At 37.5% G+C, this 20,410-nt stretch overlaps 1 long non-coding RNA gene across 3 annotated transcripts in view; it reads right to left on the bottom strand.

Annotated features, from left to right (window-relative positions):
* LOC112658451 (uncharacterized) overlaps positions 1-20,410 on the bottom strand; it is a 58,402-nt gene that overhangs the window by 8,499 nt on the left and 29,493 nt on the right. Inside the window, exon 1 of one of the 3 annotated variants that reach the window (XR_003135715.3) lies at positions 9,421-9,779. The exons of the other annotated variants lie outside the window; for them this stretch is intronic. This is a non-coding gene — a long non-coding RNA (uncharacterized LOC112658451). Of the gene's footprint in view, positions 1-9,420; positions 9,780-20,410 lie in introns of those variants that run through there. 3 annotated transcript variants of the gene reach the window in all.

Here is a 20,410-nt window from a genome sequence, read left to right as displayed (position 1 = left end):
CAAGAAGGCTGTCATTCAGAATAGAAAGAGAGTTAAAGAGTTTCTAAGACAAACAAAAACTAAAGAGTTTGTGACCACTAAACCAGCCCTGCAAGAAATATTAAAGGGGACTCTTTGAGTGGGAAAGAAAGATCAAAACTGACAAAAACTAGAAAGGAACAGAGAAAATATACAGAAACAATGACTTAAGAAGTAATAAAATGGCACTAAACTAAAATCTATCAATAATCCCTCTGACTCTAAATGGACTACAGGCTCCATTTAAAGACATAGGGTATCAGAATGAATCAAAAAAGAAGACCCATCTAAATGCTGCCTATAAGAGACTCACTTTAGAGCTAAAGACAACTGCAGATTGAAAGTGAGAGGTTGGAGAACAATTTATCACACTAATAGACATAAAAATAAAGCCAGAGTATCCATACTTATAATAGACAAATGGTTTTAAACCAAAGACTGTAACATGAAATAAAGAAGGGTACTATAACATAATAAAGGGATCTATCCAACAAGAAGATCTAACAATTGTAAATATTTATACCCCCAGCTTGGAAACCCCAAATATATAAAACAACTAACAAATAAAAAGGAACTCATTCATAAAAATACAATAATATGAGGGGACTTTAACACCCCACTTACAGCAATGGACAGATAATCTAAACCAAAAATCAACAAAGAAATAATGGCTTTGAATGACACTGGACTAGATGGACTTAACAGATAATATTCAGAACATTTCATCCTAAAGCAGAAGAATACACATTCTGTTTAAGTGTGCATGGGACATTCTCCAGAATACATCATATACTGGGTCACAAATCAGGCCAGAACAAGTACAAAAAGATTGAGATCATACCATGCATATTTTTTGACCACAACATTATGAAACTTGAAGTCAACCACAAGAAAAAAATTGGAAAGACCACAAATATATAGAGGCTAAAGAACATCCTACCAAAGAATGAATGGGTTAACTGGAAAATTAAAGAAGAAATTTAAAAAACAACAACAACAACAACAAAAACATGGTACAAAACTTTTGGGATGCAGCAAAAGCAGTCCTAAGAGGGAAGTATATAGCAATACAGGCCTACCTCAAGAAACAAGAAAAACCTCAAGTACACAAACTTTCACCTAAAGGAAATAGAAAAAGAACAACAAATGAAGCTTAAAGCCAGCAGAAGAGGAAATGATAAATATTAGAGAAGAAATAAATTATGTAGAAACAAACAAAACACCCAGTAGGACAGATCAATGAAACTAGGAGCCGGTTCTTTGAAAAAATTAATAAAATTGATACACTTCTAGCCAGACTTACCAAAAAGAAAAAAGAAAGGACCCAAATAAATAAAATCACAAATGAAAAAGGAGCGATCATAACCAACACCTCAGAAATATAAACAATTATAAGTTAATATTATGAAACACTATATGCTAAAAATTTGGGCGATCTGGAAGAAAGGAATACATTCCTAGAAACATGTAAACTGCCAAAACTGAAAGAAGAAGAAATAGAAAACTTGAACAGACTCATAACCAGCAAAGAAATTGAATCAGTAATCAAAAAACTTCCAACAAACAAAAGTCCAGGGCCAGATGACTTCCCAGGGGAATTCTACCAAACATTTAAAGAAGAATTAATACTTATTCTTCTCAAACTGTTTCAGAAAATAAAAATGGAAGGAAATCTTCCAAACTCGTTCTACAAGCTCAGCATTACCCTGATTCCAAAATCAGGCAAAGACCCCACTATAAAAGAATTAAAAGCCAATATCCCTGATGGAGACAGATATAAAAATTGTCAACAAAATGCTAGCAAATCAAATCCAACAGTACATTGAAAGAACCATTCACCATGATCAAGTGGGATTTATTCCTTGGTTGTAAGGGTGGTTCGATATTCAGAGATCAATCAATGTGACACACCACATTAATAAAAGAAAGAATAAGAACCATACTCCTCTCAATAGAGGAGAGGAAAAATCATTTGACATAATACAGCATCCATTCTTGATAAAAATCCTCAACAAAGCAGGGACAGAGGCAACATACTTCAACATCATGAAGGCCATATATGAATGACCTACAGCCAATATCCCTCAATGGAGAAAAACTGAAAGTCTTTCCCCTATGGTCAGGAACAAGACAAGGATGTTCACTCTAATCACTGTTATTTAACATAGTACTGGAAGTCTTAGCCTCATGAGACAGAAAACAAGAAGAAATAAAAGGCATCCAAATCAGCAAGGAAGAGGTCAAACTTTCACAATTCACAGATGACATGATACTCTATGTAGAAAACCTGAAAGATTGGTAGAACTGATACAGGAATTCAATAAAGCCATAGGATACACAATCAGCATACAGAAATCTGTTGCATTTCTATTCACCAATAATAAAGCAGCAGAAAAAGAAATCAAGAAATTGATCCCATTCACAATTATACCAGAAACCATAAGATTCGTAGGAATAAGCTTAACCAAAGAGGTGAAAGATCTGTACTCTGAAAACTATGGAACACCTAAGAAATAAATTGGAGATGACGCAAAGAAATGGAAAAACATTCCATGCTCATGGATTGGATAAATAAATATTGTTAAAATGTCTATACAACCCAAACAATCTACACATTTAATGCAATTTTTCACAGAGCTAGAACAAACAATCCTAAAATTTGTATGAAACCACAAAAGACCCCAAATAGCAAAGGCAACCTTGAAAAAGAAAAGGAAAGCTGGAAGCATCAAATTAAAGTCTTCAAGCTATATTACAAAGCTGTAATCATCAAGACATTATGGTACTGGCACAAAAACAGATAGATTAATAGAACAGAATAGAAAACCAAGAAATGGACCCACAACTATATGGTTAATTCATTCAACAAAGCAGGAAAGAATATCCAATGGAAAAAAAGAGTCTCTTCAGCAAATGGTATTGGGAAAACTGGACAGTAACATGTTGAGGAATGAAACTGGACCACTTTCTTACACCATACACAAAAATAAATTCAAAATGGATGAAAGACCTAAATGTGAGACAGAAAACCATCAAAATCTTAGGACCAAAATCCTAGCTCCAGCTGAGGTCAAAGAAGTTGCTCCTCTTTGACCTCAGCTGGAGTAACTTCTTACTAGACATATCTCCAGAGGCAAGGGAAACAAAAGCAAAAATTAACTATTGGGACTTCAACAAGATAAAAGCTTCTTTTTTTAAAATAAAATTTTATTTATTTATTTATTCATTCACTAGAGACACACAGAGAGAGGCAGAGACACAGGCAGAGGGAGAAGCAGTCTCCTCACAGGGAACCTAATGTGGGACTTAATCCCAGATCCCCAGATCACACCCTGAGCCAAAGGCAGGTGCTAAACCACTGAACATGCAGGCGTCCCCCAAAAAAGCATCTTAACAGTGAAGAAAACTATCAACAAAATTAAAAGGCAACTTCTGGAATGGGAAAAGATGTTTGCACATGACATAACTGATAAATGGTTAGTATCCAAAATCTATAAAAAACTTATAAAACTGAGTAACCCCTCAAAAAATAACCCAGTTAAAAAATGGGCAGAAGACAGAAGACTTTTTTCCAAAGGAGACATCCAGATGCCTAACACAGACACGTGATAATATGCTCAACATCACTCATCATTAGGGAAATACAAACCAAAACTACAATGAGCCAGCACCTCACACCTGTCAGAACAGCTAAAATTACCAATACAGGAAACAACAGATGCTTGGTGAGGATGTGGAGAAAGGAGAACTCTCTTACACTGTTGGTGGAAATGCCAACTGGTGCAGCCACTCTGGAATACAGTATGGAAGTTCCTCAAAAATTTAAAAATAGAACTACCCTAAAACCCAGCAATAGTGCTACTAGGTAGTATCCAAAGGATATAAAAATACTAATTTGAAGGGCCACATGCACAAGCAGCATTATCAACAATAGCCAAAATATGGAAACAGCCCAAGTGTCCATCAACTGATGGCTAAAGAAGATAAGTAGTTATGGATATAGATATAAAGTATATATGTAGATATAGTATATAAGTACATATGTATATACACTTACAATGGAATATTACTCATAAAAAAGAATGAAATCTTGCCATTTGCAATGATGTGGATGGAGCTAGAGTGTATTATGCTAAGCAAAATAAGTGAAACAAAGGCAAATATCATATGATTTCACTCATATGTGGAATTTAACAAAAAAAAAAACATGAACATAGGGGAAAAACATAAAAGAGAGAGAGGCAAACAATTAAGAATAGGGAACTTAAGTATACTTAACTAGGGACTCTTAAATATAAAGATAAACTCAGGCTTCCTGGAAGGGAAGTGAGTAGGGGGATGGGCTAAATCGGTGATGGGTATTAAGGAGGGAACTGGTTGTGATGAGCACTGGGTGTTATTTGTAAGTGACAAATCACTAAATTTGACTCCCAAAACTAATTTTACACTATATGTTAACTAACTGGAATTTAAATAAAAACTCAAGCAAACAAAAAAGATTGCACTGAATCTTAAAATAAATTTGGGTACTATTGACATCTTAACAATATTAAATCTTCCAATCCATGAACATGAGCTGTGTATGTCTTTTCAGTTATTCAGGTTTTCTTTCATTCCTATCAACAGCAATGTACAAGTCTTGCACCTCCTTGGTTACATTTATTAGTCCATTTTACTGTCCATTCTTCCTTAATGCTTGTTTTTGCAGGAGGAAATATCCTCTAATGTAGCATTTTAACATTGTAATGATTTTTTTTACTATTTTTTACTATTTTGTACTATTTTACTATTCATATCAGTGGCTGCTCTAGACCTGACTATATATATGCTAACTTCTCTGATTTATACAGACTTAGCTCCAGTGTTTTATATATTTTTTCCTCCTTTTTGTAATTTTATTGTTGTATATATCACATTGTAAATGTTATAAGCTCAATACTAAATTCTTAATCATGATTTTATACATTTTGAATAAACAGAGAAAGGAGGAGACCAAGTTTATATATTGTTCTATTATCCGTATTTATCATTTCTGGATCTCGTAATTTGTTTTTATAGAATCAAATTACCATCTGGGGTTATTTCCTTGGCCAGGTACAGCTTTGCTCCCACCTAGCTCTTTTCTTACATTACTGGAAAATATATTACATTTTTACATGCTATAGGTCCAACAATATATTATATACATATTATACAATGCTTTTTAATCAGTTAAGAAAGTAAAATAAATATATATTCATATTCCCTTCTAACTACACAATTACATAATTGCATTCATGAGTGCTCTGTCTTTTTATGTGTATTCAAATGACCATCTGGGGTTACTTACTTTTAGCCTGAAGAATAACTTCCTTTAGCATTTTTGTCAGGTGGAACTGCTAGCAACAAATTCTCTCAGTTTCTGCTTACCTGGAAATGCCTCTATTTCACCTTCATTTTTGAAAGCAAGCTTCACTGGATATAGGATTCTTGGTTGGTAGTTTTGGGTTTTGAATAGTTTGAATATGTTATCCCACTGCCTCTCAGTCTCCATTATTTCTTATGAAATGTCATTTGCCAGTCATATTGGAGTTCCCTTGTAAGTGATGAGTCATTTTTCTCTTCCTACTTTCAAAACTCTGTCTTTGACTTTCAGCGTTTTTACTATGATCCATCTGCTTGTAGGTCTCTTAGTGTTTATTTTACTTGGAGTTCATTGAACTTCCTAAATGCTGTAGATTAATGATTTCCAAAAAATTTGGGAGGTTTTTGGCCATTATTTCTTCAAATATTTTTTCTGCTCCTTTCAGTCCTCTCCTCCTGGTACTGGCATTATATGTATGTTGATGCACTTAAGGATATCCCACATTTCTGAAGCTCTGTTCATTTGTCTTCATTCTTTCTCTCTCTTCTTCAAATTGCACAATCTCTATTGATCTGTTTTCAAGTTTGCTAATTCTTTCTTCTGCCAGTTCAAATCTACTTTTAAATTTCTCTAATGAATGTCTCATTTTAGTTGTACTTACCTAATCCAGCCTTTCCATTTGGCTCTTTCTTATAATTGTATCTGTTATTGACATTCTCTATTTGATATGACCCTATATTCTTACCTTCCTCTACATCTTTAATCATGGTTCCTTTTAATTCTTGAACATATTTACAGTGGCTTTGAAGTCTTTATTAAAGACTTATTTCAATATGTGGTCACTCTCATAGGCAGTTTTTATTGCTTGGAGTTTTTTTCAGAGTATGGGTCAGACTTAGTTTCCTTGCATGTCTCATGATTTTTTTGTTTGAAACTGGTCATTTGAGATAATATATTGTAGCAACTCTACGTACTGCCCCTGCCTTCCAGCACTTGTTATTGTTTGTTTGTTTACTATGTTTAGTAACTAGCTGGATTATTTTAATTTATTTATTTAGTTATTGCCTCCCACAGCATGAAGACTCTGATGTTGATTCTCAGAGAGCACAGCCTTGGGTATACCCAGAGTCACCCAAGGATGATAGTGGCTTCAGTGTGGCTCTCTTTGACTATCTCTTTCCACTAATTGCTCAATGATTGCTCTATTGTTTTAATAAGGCCCTGGGGCACCAACTGACCCACAACTGTCCAATTAACTCAGGTAATGGCTTTCAGGGCCCCACTATTCTGTACAGTGTCTTGCTCAAGATAGAGCCTCCATTACATGAAGGAATGGGAAGAAGAAAAGAGCCAGCAATATTGACAATATTCACCCAGAACTTAGCCTCAGCCATAGTTAGCTAGGAGCAGGATTAGAAATGCTGAAGTTTTTCCTCTAAAGAAGATAACCCTCTGACCAGGAGTTAAGGGGAGAGTGTCTTATATTCTGGGCATTACCACTCTGCGGAAGAGTTTCTGTCTTGCTGAGCAGGAAAGGGGATGTGGGTGTAGGTTTCCTTTAAATACCAAAGAGCCTCACTATTCTTACCAGGTTTTAATATGTTTTCTTGAATAAATATTTGTTATATGCCCTTAAGGACATTTGCAGGTCCTTTTGATAAGTAGGTTTTAAAAAATCATTTTCACCATTTTCACTGAAGAGCAGGTCTGTGGAGCTTCTCATACTTCATTCCAAACTATTTAGACTTCTTAATTCTTCATTAGGCTGAATGATTTGGTGAGTTTTCAATAGCCTTAATTTATTCTACTCACATAGATTATATTATGAATGGGAGTGCCTGGGTGGCTCAGTCGGTTAAGCATCTGTCTTCAGCTCAGGTCATGATCTCAGGGTCCTGGGATCAAGCCTCACATCGGGCTCCCTGCTCATCGATGAGTCTGCTTCTCCCTCTTCCTCTCCCTCTGTGATCTCTCCCGCTCTCACTTTCTCTCAAAGGAATAAATAAAATCTTTGTAAAAGATTCTATTAAAGGTTGCCTGGGTGGCTCAGTCAGTTAAGCATCTGCCTTTGGCTCAGGTCATGATCTTGGGGTCCTAGGAGAGTCCCACATTAGGTTCCCTGCTCTGTAGGGAGCCTGCTTCTCCCTCTGCCTCTGCCTGCTGCTCCTCCTGCTTGTGCTCTCTTTCTCTCTCTCTCTCTCTCTGACAAATAAAAAAGCAAAATCTTTTTTAAAAAATATTATTAATGGAGTATGCAGCAAAAAAAATTAGAATATGGATCAAAAGGGGAAGGTAAAAGAAATAAGCATAGATTCCTGGGTACTACTTTCTGCTACTGTTTCAAGTTCAAGATTAAGAATGAGTGATGGGTATATTAGTTAACTTGAGCTGCTTATACATTTTTCTAGACCATATTATGGTTTCTACTTTATGGGAGAAATTTCAGGCAGTTAGGCAAGATCAAAGGTAAGGCCAAAAAATTTGTTCCACGTTTGGATCATTAAAATGTTTGCCCATCCTTCAATTTGTTTTTGTGTGCCAGGAAACATTGAAGAATTCAAGGTTCCTATAGCAACTTTTTAGTTTCTATACCAGCTGTACTCATTAGCCACTCTGGAGAATGACCTGAGGTCTGACTTCTTAAAGAACACAGATTCTTCCTTTCTCTGGAGTCACAGTGCATGGTTTAGGCTCCCACTAAAATATTTCATCTTATGTTCTACCACTGAGGCCTTGTGTGCCCTTAAAAAACATATTTAACTGCTTAGTTTCTCTCATTTTAGATACTTTCTTTCATTTTCAATAATTTAGAAGGGATTAATCTCCTGTCAGACATCATGTAGTTTATAAAAGAAAAAAATGTCCTCCTGAATTATGTTGTTATGCAGTTTTTCATTTCACTATTCTTTTATAACTGGATAATAATAATGAACACTTTTTTCTTCAAAATCTTGAATTTCAGTCAATAAAGAGTCCTAAATCCTCTTGAACAGCATATGAACAGCTCCTTAATTTGTCATTTTACTCTTGTAATTCTACCAAAAGCTTTATCTGCAGATGAATGTAGATTTCTCTTCTAATACATGTGAGGTGTGCTTAGAATTTTTTGAGAAATAAGCCATAAGCATTTGTGCATGTATAAAGTTAGTATTTGAAAATAAGAAATACTTGGTTTAGAAGCAGAGAAAAAATTTGAAGAGAATGTGAAACATGTGAATTACAAGATTGATTTGAAACATGATTTCCCTTAACCACTACATTAAATAATAAACTGCCTACTGTATCCAAAAGTGCTAGTATTGTTCTTCCATTTAGGGTGTTTCTTCAAGAATGAAAGATCCAATCCCATAACTTCCACCCAGCCCATTGTTTGTCACTGTATGGATTTATCAAATAAGTATTAACACTTTTTGGGTGCTTATTATGTTCTAGGTGTTGTTCTAAGTGCTTTACATGTACTAAGTTTCACATTCCAACCCCATGAAACAGGCACTCTTATTACCTCTATTTTAAAGATAATTAGAAATATACACTGTGGCTTAAGAGTCCATGCTCTAAACACTAAATATAGTACTTCATGGAATAACTCACTATGTTTGAGAACACCTATAATCATAAAAGAGAGCAAAGCTCAGTGACCCCTCCCACAAATATTTAACCTAAGTGTTGCAATTTGAGGGAGCCCAAAAAAGAGCACCTCCATTCTCTAAGTTTTTCACCAGTTGAGATGTAAAATGAAATTTTAGGGCAGAAGAAAGGAAGGTTAAGATATTACTTTTTATTACTGACTTAAGTAATATTGAAGAATGTGGCTTCCATCCCGAAGGCAAGTCTCAGAACTGGACAGGATTAAATACCTGTTCCCAGGAGTCTCCATGACTCCTACATGGGGCCTACATCTGTAAAACCTATGTGTGATGCAGGCATCTGTAAATCTCTATGCATGGTGTACACATCTGTAAAAACTTGCATTCTGGAGGAGAAGAGCCAGACACAGGTTCTGTGGAAAGGCCAGCTCCCAAGATGAAGAATAGAGGAAGGGTCTGAATTATACTCACCAGTTTTTCCTTCCAAACTCGGCAAAGACACACCCCATCCTATATTGTTTGGAGTCATGCTGGACTTAACAATATAACTGAGTTCCATCCAAATCCTTTTCATAATTTCAAGATCTATAATCTCAGACCCTCTCTAAAAGTACAGTTTATGATATTCTCAACAAGAATTCAACCTTCCTTCCTGTCATTAGTCATGAAAACAGATTCTTACAAACACCACCATTGTTAGCAGGTTCTATGCTCTAAGGCATAGAGTCTATGTCTTTTCTTCCTTTGAGTGGAATTTGTCCGTGAGAGCTGATGCTAGCAACATTCCTCTCAGGTGCCTCAGCAATCTGAATTCCTCCTTCAAGATGTGTTCTCTGGTGGCTTGGCAAAATTAGAATAAACATAGAATTTGGAATTTGGAGTACTGAATTAAATTCTACCTGTGCAAGTTTCTAAGTGCCCCTTGAACATATTGTATAGGCTTGCTGAATTTTAGTTTCCTCATGAATAAAGTATAGATAATGATAATAAAAAAATCTCAAGGGATAATCTTTATAGGATGATATGAGATCATAAATTTTGGAAAGTGAAAAGCACCATATAAATATAAGTGCTTATAAGCACTTTAAGTCATCATTACCTAGCCCCGAATAGCATTAATAATTGTTATTGCTATTATTACAATTGAATTTTTAGTAATATTTATTCAGTATTGCCAGATCTAAGAATACTCCTGGTCAGATCACATTTCTGAAATGTAACTGCTGCATTTGGACATATTATTTATTATTAGAAATGAAAATAACAGTAAGCCTATAAAAGTTTCATATTGGCCAACATACCCTAAATAATTAAAGTTCTTAGTTCTTAAACCTTACCCAATTGAAGAACTGTGTGACATTTAAAGAAACTGTTTTTGTAAAGTCCAATATATCTAAGGCTTTGTACAACTGGCTTTCTATAGAGAAGATGGGCATGGCATAATTTGTTTTTTTATATATTAAAATTTATTTTATGTAAGGAGTAGTCTTTGCTAGTTACATTCTGCCCTTAAAAGAATATTTTACAGGAAAGGTAAAAGGGGAGAAAGTTTCCATCTATCACTCATATTTATTTTTACTAGATTAGAGTCTGATTTGATAGAGAATGCCAAGCATATAGAGCCAAATGTTGAACAATTAATTACTCTATTCCTTTAGGATCATTTTACTTCCACAGTTAGCACTACAGTTCTTCTGAGATCAACCTAATTGGCATTTAATTCTAAGCTGAAAGCACAAAATATTCTCTCAAGCCATTCTTCCACAATATGAATCTCATTTATGAAGGCCAAAATCAAGGAGCCTAATACCCAATTTTTATCCCATACTGAGTGAAGAGAATTGCTGAGAAGCCTGACTTGTCATTAGACCAGAAGGAAATATAAATTGTTCAAGTGAGCCAACCAGAAGGAAAATCTGTATATTATATACTGGTTTATTGTGCTCCACAGTAAAGCTAAATTGTACGGTTTGCAATTTGTCAGTCTAGATGTAAGATGGAACACTCAATCTATTTCCTTGGATATGCCCCTCTAAAAACTGCAGGTAAAACATGGTTTCTTTCCCCATATAAGTATATATTTATTTTCCCAAATATAAATATGAAAAGAGAAGGGATTCAGTTACTTCTGGTATTTACCAAACTGTTTAGTGGTGTGGATATTGGTCCTTGGCTACCCAGGGACCTAATCCTGCTCCACAAAGAACAAGACAGTCATTCAGAGAAATCTACTTTCTCTTTATAGGCTTTCACATATTTGAAAGTCACTATGATGCAATCTGCAAATTTCTCTTCTCCTGGATGAACATCCAAGTTTCTTTTTACCTTTTCTCTTACAGTCTGCTCTAAAGCTTCCTTCACCATCTTTATAGCTGACCTCAGGACCTCATTAAATTTGTACACATTAAAGCGTTTTACAAAGGAAATTAGGCAATGCTTCAGGCATGGTGTGGTCATCATGTGCTACAATGACAATAAAAACTCCTTTGTTTGCGGAGTCTGGGCAAGCTGGCTGAGGCATAGGGTCCCCAAGTCACCTGGCCCCACCAAATTACCTAGATAACTTTCAAATCATCCTGAAAACCTATGAATTCGGCCTGAGATTTAAAAAGAGAACAGCTGGAATGCTAAAGTGAGAAGAATTTGCGCTTCTATCAAGGTAGGAAGACGGAAAAAAATAAACAAATGAAAAAGCATCCAAGGGGGAGGGGCCCCACAAGAAGCCGGGCTAAGGGGGGCAGCGAGAGTCCCCAAGACAGGAAGGCCCAGTCCCGGAGAAGCAGGAACTTTATGAATCCTCCCCAATGGAAAGGCTCTCACAGAGAACTCCAGCAAGACCCCAGGAGGGGCAGTGGAGCCCCCAGGTTCCCGGGGTCACTAACAGAGGACCTGTGCCCGGGGGGCGAGCCCACCACACACCACAGCGGAGGTCCCTAAAGAGCTGGAGCAGGCTCCCTGCGGGGCCCCGGGAGCAGCTCAGGCTGGAGCTCCGGCAGCGGCTCCCGGTGGAGGGGCTGTGCGGCCCGGGAGCACGATTCTAGCAGCACAGGCCCCAGAGCCAAGGCCGCTGGGTGACACAGTCCAAGATCCAGCACTCCCCCCGGGACAGGCAGAAGCCGGGTTAGGACACGGGGCAGCAATAACACTCCTGCCACAATGAGGCCCCAAGCTGTGCAGATCGGTGCCACCACTCCCAGAGCATCCGGGCCCCAGCAGACTGGAAGCTGCGGTAATTACTGCGGGAGCTGACTCCAGGGCTGGGGAGCTGGCCGCCACCACTGTTATTGTTCCTCCTGGTGTCACGTTGTACCTGGGACCGAGGCGGGCCGCCAGGGAGCAGAGGCCTCACAGGATAAACAGCTCCCACTGAGCCCGGCATCTGGCAGGGGGCAGGGCAGCTCCCGTAGGTGCACCCATCTGAGAATCAGCACAGCAGCCCCTCCCCCAGAAGACCTGCTAGAAGGACAGGGGAAGAGCAAGTCCTTGACCAAGCAGCGCTGGAAAGTTCCAGGGGAAGTCTAGGGACTTACAGTATATAGAATCAGAGGATAACCCCCCCCCTTGGGTTTTGTTTTTTGTTTGTTCCCCTGCCTTTTCTTTTCTTTTTTTTTTTCTCTTTTTCTATTTTTTCCACTACAACTTGTTTTTAGCCACTCTGCACTAAGCAAAATGACTAGAAGGAAGAACTCACGACAACGAAAGAATCAGAAACAGTACTCTCTCCCAAACAGTTACAAAATTTGGATTACAATTCAATGTCAGAAAGTGAATTCAGAAGCACAATTATAAAGCTACTGGTGGCTCTGGAAAAAAGCATAAAGGATTCAAGAGACTTCATGACTGCAGAATTTAGATCTAACCAGACCAAAATTAAAAATCAATTAAAGGAGATGCAATCCAAACTGGAGGTCCTAATGATGAGGGTTAACGAGGTAGAACGAGTGACGTAGAAGACAAGTTGATGACAATGAAGGAAGCTGAGGAAATAGGAGAAAAACAATTAAAAGATCATGAGGAAAGGTTAAGGGAAATAAATGAAAGCCTCAGAAGGAAAAATCTAAGTTTAATTGGGGTTCCAGATGACGTCGAAAGGGACAGAGGTCCAGAAAGTGCATTTGAAAAAATCATAACTGAGAACTTCCCTAACTTGGGAAGGTAAACAGGCATTCAGATCCGGGAGATGGAGAGATCCCCCCTAAAATCAATAAAAACTGCTCAACACCCTGACATTTAATAGGGAAAATTACAAATTCCAAAGATAAAGAAAACATCGTTAAAGCAGCAAGAGACAAGAGATCCCTAAACTTTATGGGGAGAAGTATTAGGTTAATAGCAGACCTCTCCACAGAGACCTGGCAGGCCAGAAGGGGCTAGCAGGATATATTCAGGGCCCCAAATGAGAAGAACACACAGCCAAGAATACTTGATCCAGCAAGGCTCTCATTCATAATAAAAGGAGAGATAAAGAGCTTCCAAGATAGGTAGAAACTGAAATTATATGTGACCACCAAACCAGCTCTGCAAGAAATATTAAGGGGGACTCTGTAAAAGAAAGAGGAAGTCGAAGGAAACAATCCACAAAAACAGGGCCTGAATAGGGATCATGATGACACTAAATTCATATATTTCAATAGTAACTCTGAATGTGAATGGGCTTAATGACCCCATCAAAAGGCGCAGGGTTTCAGACTGGATAAAAAAGCAAGACCCATCTATTTGCTGTCTACAAGAGACTCATTTTAGACATAAGGACACCTGCAGCCTGAAAATAAAAGGTTGGAGAACCATTTACCATTCAAATGGTCCTCAAAAGAAAGCAGGGGTAGCCATCCTCATTTCAGATAAATCAAAATTTATCCCAAAGACTGTAGTAAGAGATGAAGAGGGACACTATATCATACTTAAAGGATCTATCCAACAGAGGACCTAACAATCATGAATAGTTATGCCCTGAATGTGAGAGCTGCCAAGTTTATCAATCAATTAATAACCAAAGTTAGACATACTTAGATAATAATACACTTATACTGGGAGACTTGAACACAGCACTTGCTGCAATCGATAGATTTTATAAGCACAACATCTCCAAAGAAACAAAAGCTTAAATGATACACTGGACCAGATGGATTTCACAGATATTTACAGAACTTTACATCCAAACACAACTGAATACACATTCTTCTCAAGTGCACATGGAACTTTCTCCAGAATAGACCCCATACTGGGTCACAAATCATGTCTTAACTGATACCAAAAGAATGGGATTGTACCCTGCATATTTTCAGACCAAAATGCTTGAAACTAGAACTAAACCATGAGAAGAAGTTTGAAAGGATTTCAAACACGTGGAGGTTAAAGACCATCCTGCTAAAAGATGGAAGGGTCAACCAGGAAATTAGAGAAAAATTGAAAGATTCATAGAAACTAATGAGAATGATGATACAAACGTTCAAAATCTTTGGGATACAGCAAAAGCAGTCCTGAGGGGGAAATACATCGCAATACAAGCATCCATCCAAAAACTGGAAAGAACTCAAATACAAAAGCTAATCTTGCACCTAAAGGAGCTGGAGAAAAAACAGAAAATCGATCCTACACCCAGCAGAAGAAGAGAATTAATAAAGATTCGAGCAAAACTCAATGAAATAGAGACCAGAACTGTGGAACAGATCAACAAAACCAGGAGTTGAAAGAATTAATAAGATAGATAAACCACTAGCCATCCTTCTTAAAAAGAAGAGAGAAAAAAAAAGGAGAAAAGACTCAATAAAATCATGAATGAGAAGGGAGAGACCACCACCAATACCAAGGAAATACAAACGATTTTAAAATCATATTATGAGCAGCTTTATACCAATAAATTAGGCAATCTAGAAGAAATGAACATATTTCTGGAAAACCAAAACTACCAAAACTGGAACACGAAGAAATAGAAAACCTGAACAGCACGATAACTAGGGAGGAAATTGAAGCAGTTGTCAGAAACCTCCCAGAACACAAAAGTCCAGGGCCAGATGGCTTCCCAGGGGAATTTTATCAAACGTTTAAAGAAGAAACAATACCTATTCTACTAAAGCTGTTCAGAAAGATAGAAAGAGATGGAGTACTTCCAAACTCGTTCTATGAGGCCAGTATCACCTTAATTACAAAACCAGACAAAGACCCACTAAAAAGGAGAATTATAGGCCAATATCCCTGATCAACACAGATGCAAAATTTCTCAACAAGATACTAGCCAATAGTACATTAAGATTATTCACCATGACCAAGTGAGATGTTTCTCCAGATGCAAGGCTGGTTCAACACTCATAAAGTAATCAATGTGATTGATCTTATCAACAAGAGAAAAAACAAGAACCATATGATCCTCTCAATAGATGCAGAGAAAGCATTTGACAAAATAAGGATCCGTTCCTGATCAAAACTCTTCAGAGTGTAGGGATAGAGGGAACATTCCTCAGTATCTTAAAAGCCATCTACAAAAAGCCCACAGCAAATACTCTCAATGGGGAAACACTGGGAGCCTTTCCCCTAAGATCAGGAACACGACAGGGATGTCCACTCTCACCACTGCTATTCAACGTAGTACTAGAAGTCCTAGCCTCAGCAATCAGGCAATAAAAAGAAATAAAAGGCATTCAAATTGGCAAAGAAGAAATCAAACTTTCCCTCTTTGTGAATGACATGATTCCGTACATAGAAAACCCAAAAGACTCCACCCCAAGATTGCTAGAACTCATATAGCAATTCGGCAGTGTGGCAGGATACAAAATCAATGTCCAGAAGTCAGTGGTATTTCTATACACTAACAATGAGACTGAAGAAAGAGAAATTAAGGAGTCAATCCCATTTACAATTGCACCCAAAAGCATAAGATACCTAGGAATAAACCTAACCACAGAGGTAAAGGATCTATACCCTAAAAACTACAGAACACTTCTGAAAGAAATTGAGGAAGACACAAAGAGATGGAAAAATAGTCCATGCTCATGGATTGGAAGAATTAATATTGTGAAAATTTCAATGTTACCCAGGGCAATGTACACGTTTAATGCAATCCCTATCAAAATACCATGGACTTTCTTCAGAGAGTTGGAACAAATCATCTTAAGATTTGTGTGGAATCAGAAAAGACCCCGAATAGCCAGGGGAATATTAAAAAAGCAAACCAGATCTGGGGGCATCACAATGCCAGATTTCAGGTTGTCCTACAAAGCTGTGGTCATCAAGACAGTGTGGTACTGGCACAAAAACAGACACATAGATCAATGGAACAGAAGAGAGAATCCAGAAGTGGACCCTCAACTTTATGGTCAACTAATATTCAACAAAGCAGAAAAGACTATCCCCTGGAAAAAGGACAGTCTCTTCAATAAATGGTGCTGGGAAAATTGGACAGCCATGTGCAGAAGAATGAAACTAGACCATTCTCTTACACCATACACAAAGATAAACTCAAAATGGATGAAAGATCTAAATGTGAGACAAGAATCCATCAAAATCCTAGAGGACAACACAGGCAACACCTTTTTGAACTTGGCCACAGTAACTTCTTGCAAGATGCATCCATGAAAGCAAGAGAAACAAAAGCAAAAATGAACTATTGGGACTTCATCAAGATCAAAAGCTTCTGCACAGCAAAAGAAACAGTCACCAAAGCTAAAAGACAACCTACAGAATGGGAGAAGATATTTGCAAATGACGTATCAGATAAAGGGCTAGTTTCCAAGATCTATAAAGAATTTATTAAACTCAACAGCAAAGAAACAGACAATGCAATCATGAAATGGGCAAAAGACATGAACAGAAATTTCACCAAAGAAGACATAGACATGGTCAACAAGCACATGAGAAAATGCTCCGCATCACTGGCCATCAGGGAAATACAAATCAAAACCACAATAAGATACCACCTCACACCAGTGAGAATGGGAAAATTAACAAGACAGGAAACAATAAATGTTGGAGAGGATGTGGAGAAAGGAGAACCCTCTTGCACTGTTGGTGGGAATGTGAACTGGTGCAGCCACTCTGGAAAACTGTGTGGAGGTTCCTCAAAAAGTTAAAAATAGATCTGCCCTACGACCCACCAATTGCACTGCTGGGGATTTGCCCCAAAGATACAGATGCAGTGAAACGCCGGAACACATGCACCCCCCCCCCCTCCAATGTTTATAGCAGCAATGTCCACAATAGCCAAACTGTGGAAGGAGCCTCGGTGTCCATCGAAATATGAATGGAGAAAGAAGATGTGGTCTATGTATACAATGGAATATTACTCAGCCATTAGAAACGACAAATACCCACCATTTGCTTTGACATGGATGGAACTGGAGGGTGTTATGCTGAGTGAAGTAAGTCAATCGGAGAAGGACAAACATTATAGTCTCATTCATTTGGGGAATATAAAAATTAGTGAAAGGGTAAAAAGGGAAAGGAGAGAAAATGAGTGGGAATATCAGTGAGGGTTACAAAACATGAGAAACACCTAACTCTGGGAAACAAACAAGGGGTGGTGGAAAGGGACGTGGGCAGAGGGTTAGGGTGACTGGGTGATGGGCACTGAGGGGGGCACTTGGCAGGATGAGCACTGGGTGTTATGCCATATGTTGGCAAATTGAACTCCAATAAAAATTTTTTTAAAAAAACTTCTTTGTTTGCAACACCATATTTCTATTAATGTGACTAGAGTATGTCAACTTTTTATACCATCTTCCACTATTGACTTATATAAAGCTTAAACTAAAAGTCAACTAAAAATCTTTTTCTAGGCCCTGCTTTTAAGTCACAGTTCCACCATTATATTTTTGTACTACTAGAGGCAGATGAGTCATGGGTTTGTTTTGCTTTGTTTTTTCTTAAACCTAAGTAAAAGCCTTTATATTTATTTATTAAGTTTTGTCTTCTCTGTAATGCCATACCTTTATAAAGTCAGAGTCCTTGTCCACCTGATTTGCTCTTGAATCCCCCCTATTTTCTGGCATATAATATGCACCCAATACATTTTTTTAAATTAAATGCTTAGATAAATAAACCTGTCCTCATGTTTCAGGTTACTAAGATCTTTTTAGATTCTGGTTTTAGTAGCTAATGTATTATCTTTAGCATCTCAATTATGTCATCTGCAAATCTGATCAATATTCTCTCTACATTCTCATTCAAGTCATTAATAAAACACTCCACCACTAATTCGTCAAAAACAGAGCCCTCACATGCATTTTTAGAGACTCTCCTCCAGGTCAATGTAGGCCTATTAACTAGCAGAATGAAATGAGAGAAATGAAATTTCTCCTTGAGAATTAAATCATAAATCAACACCAACAAGCAGAGCAGGGACAACCAAATCACCTTAAAAAGAAGGGATGTACTCAGAGCTGTCTGATGTGCCTGAAACCTGAGCAAAGGTACTAACTTATCTTTAGTTCTAAAGAACTGTCGGAACATCTGTCAGAAGGGAATCAGGGAAAAGGAAGATAGTGTTGAAGATCACATCCAGTTAGACTAATCACAGAACGTCTTCCTTGAAGATGGACAAAACCAGGCTTTGAGAGTACAACGCCAAAAGACCAATGGTTTTAGACATTGGAACCAATTAACTAATTCCATTTGCTCTGATTCTGTCATTCCCAAGCCACCTGCCTCACCGCCTGCTCACTGTATGACTTTGGGTAACTCTTTTTTTTTTTTTTTTTCCTTTGGGTAACTCTTATAAACATTATGCTTCCTCAGTTCCCCATCTATAAAATGGAGGTGTTTATCAGACCAACTTCAGGGGGTTGTTTGAGGATTAAATGGAGTAAATATATTTAACATCTGGAAACAGTAGCCCTTCAGTAAATGTTAGCTATGGAAGGGAGAGGTGTATGTTAGACCTATATCAGAGTCCAGACAGACTACTTGGTTGATATTTCATATTGTAAATCAACTAATTGGTATGAACAGTTTTGATCACAAGAGGCAGATTCTTGTAGTTACAGCTGGGATATAGGAAAGAGCACATTTAAGAGTTTCTTAGCCCACATGTTTGAAGCCTTCTAAGAACCCAGTGAATAGGCTCATCTTGGCAGCCCTTACTTTTACTTTCTTTTCAAATTTCCAGAATATAATTTGAATTTGTATTTGACCCAATTTGAAAATTTTTGTATTTCGATAGGGGTTTTAACTCATTCATCTTAATAACCAAAATTAATAAGTTGATATGAATTACATAGGCTTATTTCATGTCTTTGGGCTTATTAGTTTTCTGATTTATTTTTATTGTCTTTTGGCATATGGACCACAATTTCTATGTTCATTTTGTTTGTTTTTGAAGTGATTTAAAATATAGATGATATTGTTTTAACTTCTAAGTTTTTGGGGGAGGGAGATGAAGAGTGACAAGAAGAGAAATATTTTTCTTACCCTTAAACAAGGAGAAAACTGCAAAGATTTGATGCCAGCAAACAGGTGGGGAGCTTCTTGGTGCCCACTGACATCTGCTTGTTGGTAGAATCCCAGAAGCAGCCTTTCATTTTCTTCTTGCACAAATAGTGCAGGGTAAACAAGAACCCCCGCCTCATTTTTGCCTGGTGCTGCCCTTCATCCCAACTGCAACATTTCCTGCTTTCCCATTAACAGTATTGCGTTGACTGAGATCTCCGAAGAAATACAGAAAGCACGAAGGAAGTCAGGGAGAAAAAAGGTGGAATTGCCCTGGCCAACTTAAAAAGCAACTAATCTGTAGGAAGAGGTAACTTCCTTCCATTAGCCTACAAAGACACTGTATCTTTGAGGCAGGGATACTAAAAATACCCTTACACCTTGCTGACTTCTGCCACTGCACCCTACATCTGCTTCAAGTGGTGGAAATCCTCCTTAAGATCCAACAGATTATCAATCATGTACCTAGTCTCCATCACAGTTAGATTTTTGCATCTCTTTCCCCATTTCATGAGAATTGCAATATGAAGTCAAGGAAGAGAGAAAATCAGGTACAGCTAGTCAGTTGTCAAATTCCCTTCTGTTTTCTGCTATTTCCAAGGATGGTTATACTGTAAAAACACAGTAGTTTGTGTTGAGCAACATGACATTGTGGTAAAAAGCATAAGTTTGGAGTCATATAGGAACTGACTACCAATTTCAGGTATAGAGATATATGACTTCCAGCAACTCACATCACATCCACAAGCCTTAGTTCTCCCATCTGCATAATGGACCTAATAAATTAATTTAATTAATGCCTAACTTACAGCATTTTTATAAGTAGTAGAACATAAATAAGAGGTTTATACTTAAAGATCCCTCAAAAGTACTTATTACTATTCCTTCAAAATACTGTGAGTTCATTTAGGAGCTCCCCAGTACCCTCTCTCCAATCAGCAAGAGATCAGAGGAGGATGCAGGATAAACAGCCTAGACCTCCTGTTCCCACTTAAATCAATGCAGCTCTGCTTCTGTCTGTTCTGCTTCTATATTACATTTC

The sequence above is a fragment of the Canis lupus genome, chromosome 12 (genome assembly GCF_003254725.2).
Source record: "Canis lupus dingo isolate Sandy chromosome 12, ASM325472v2, whole genome shotgun sequence".
Classification (NCBI taxonomy): Eukaryota; Metazoa; Chordata; class Mammalia; order Carnivora; family Canidae; genus Canis; species Canis lupus.
The sequence above is the reverse complement of the archived record's forward strand: the minus strand, read 5'-3'. Positions and strand labels throughout refer to the sequence as shown.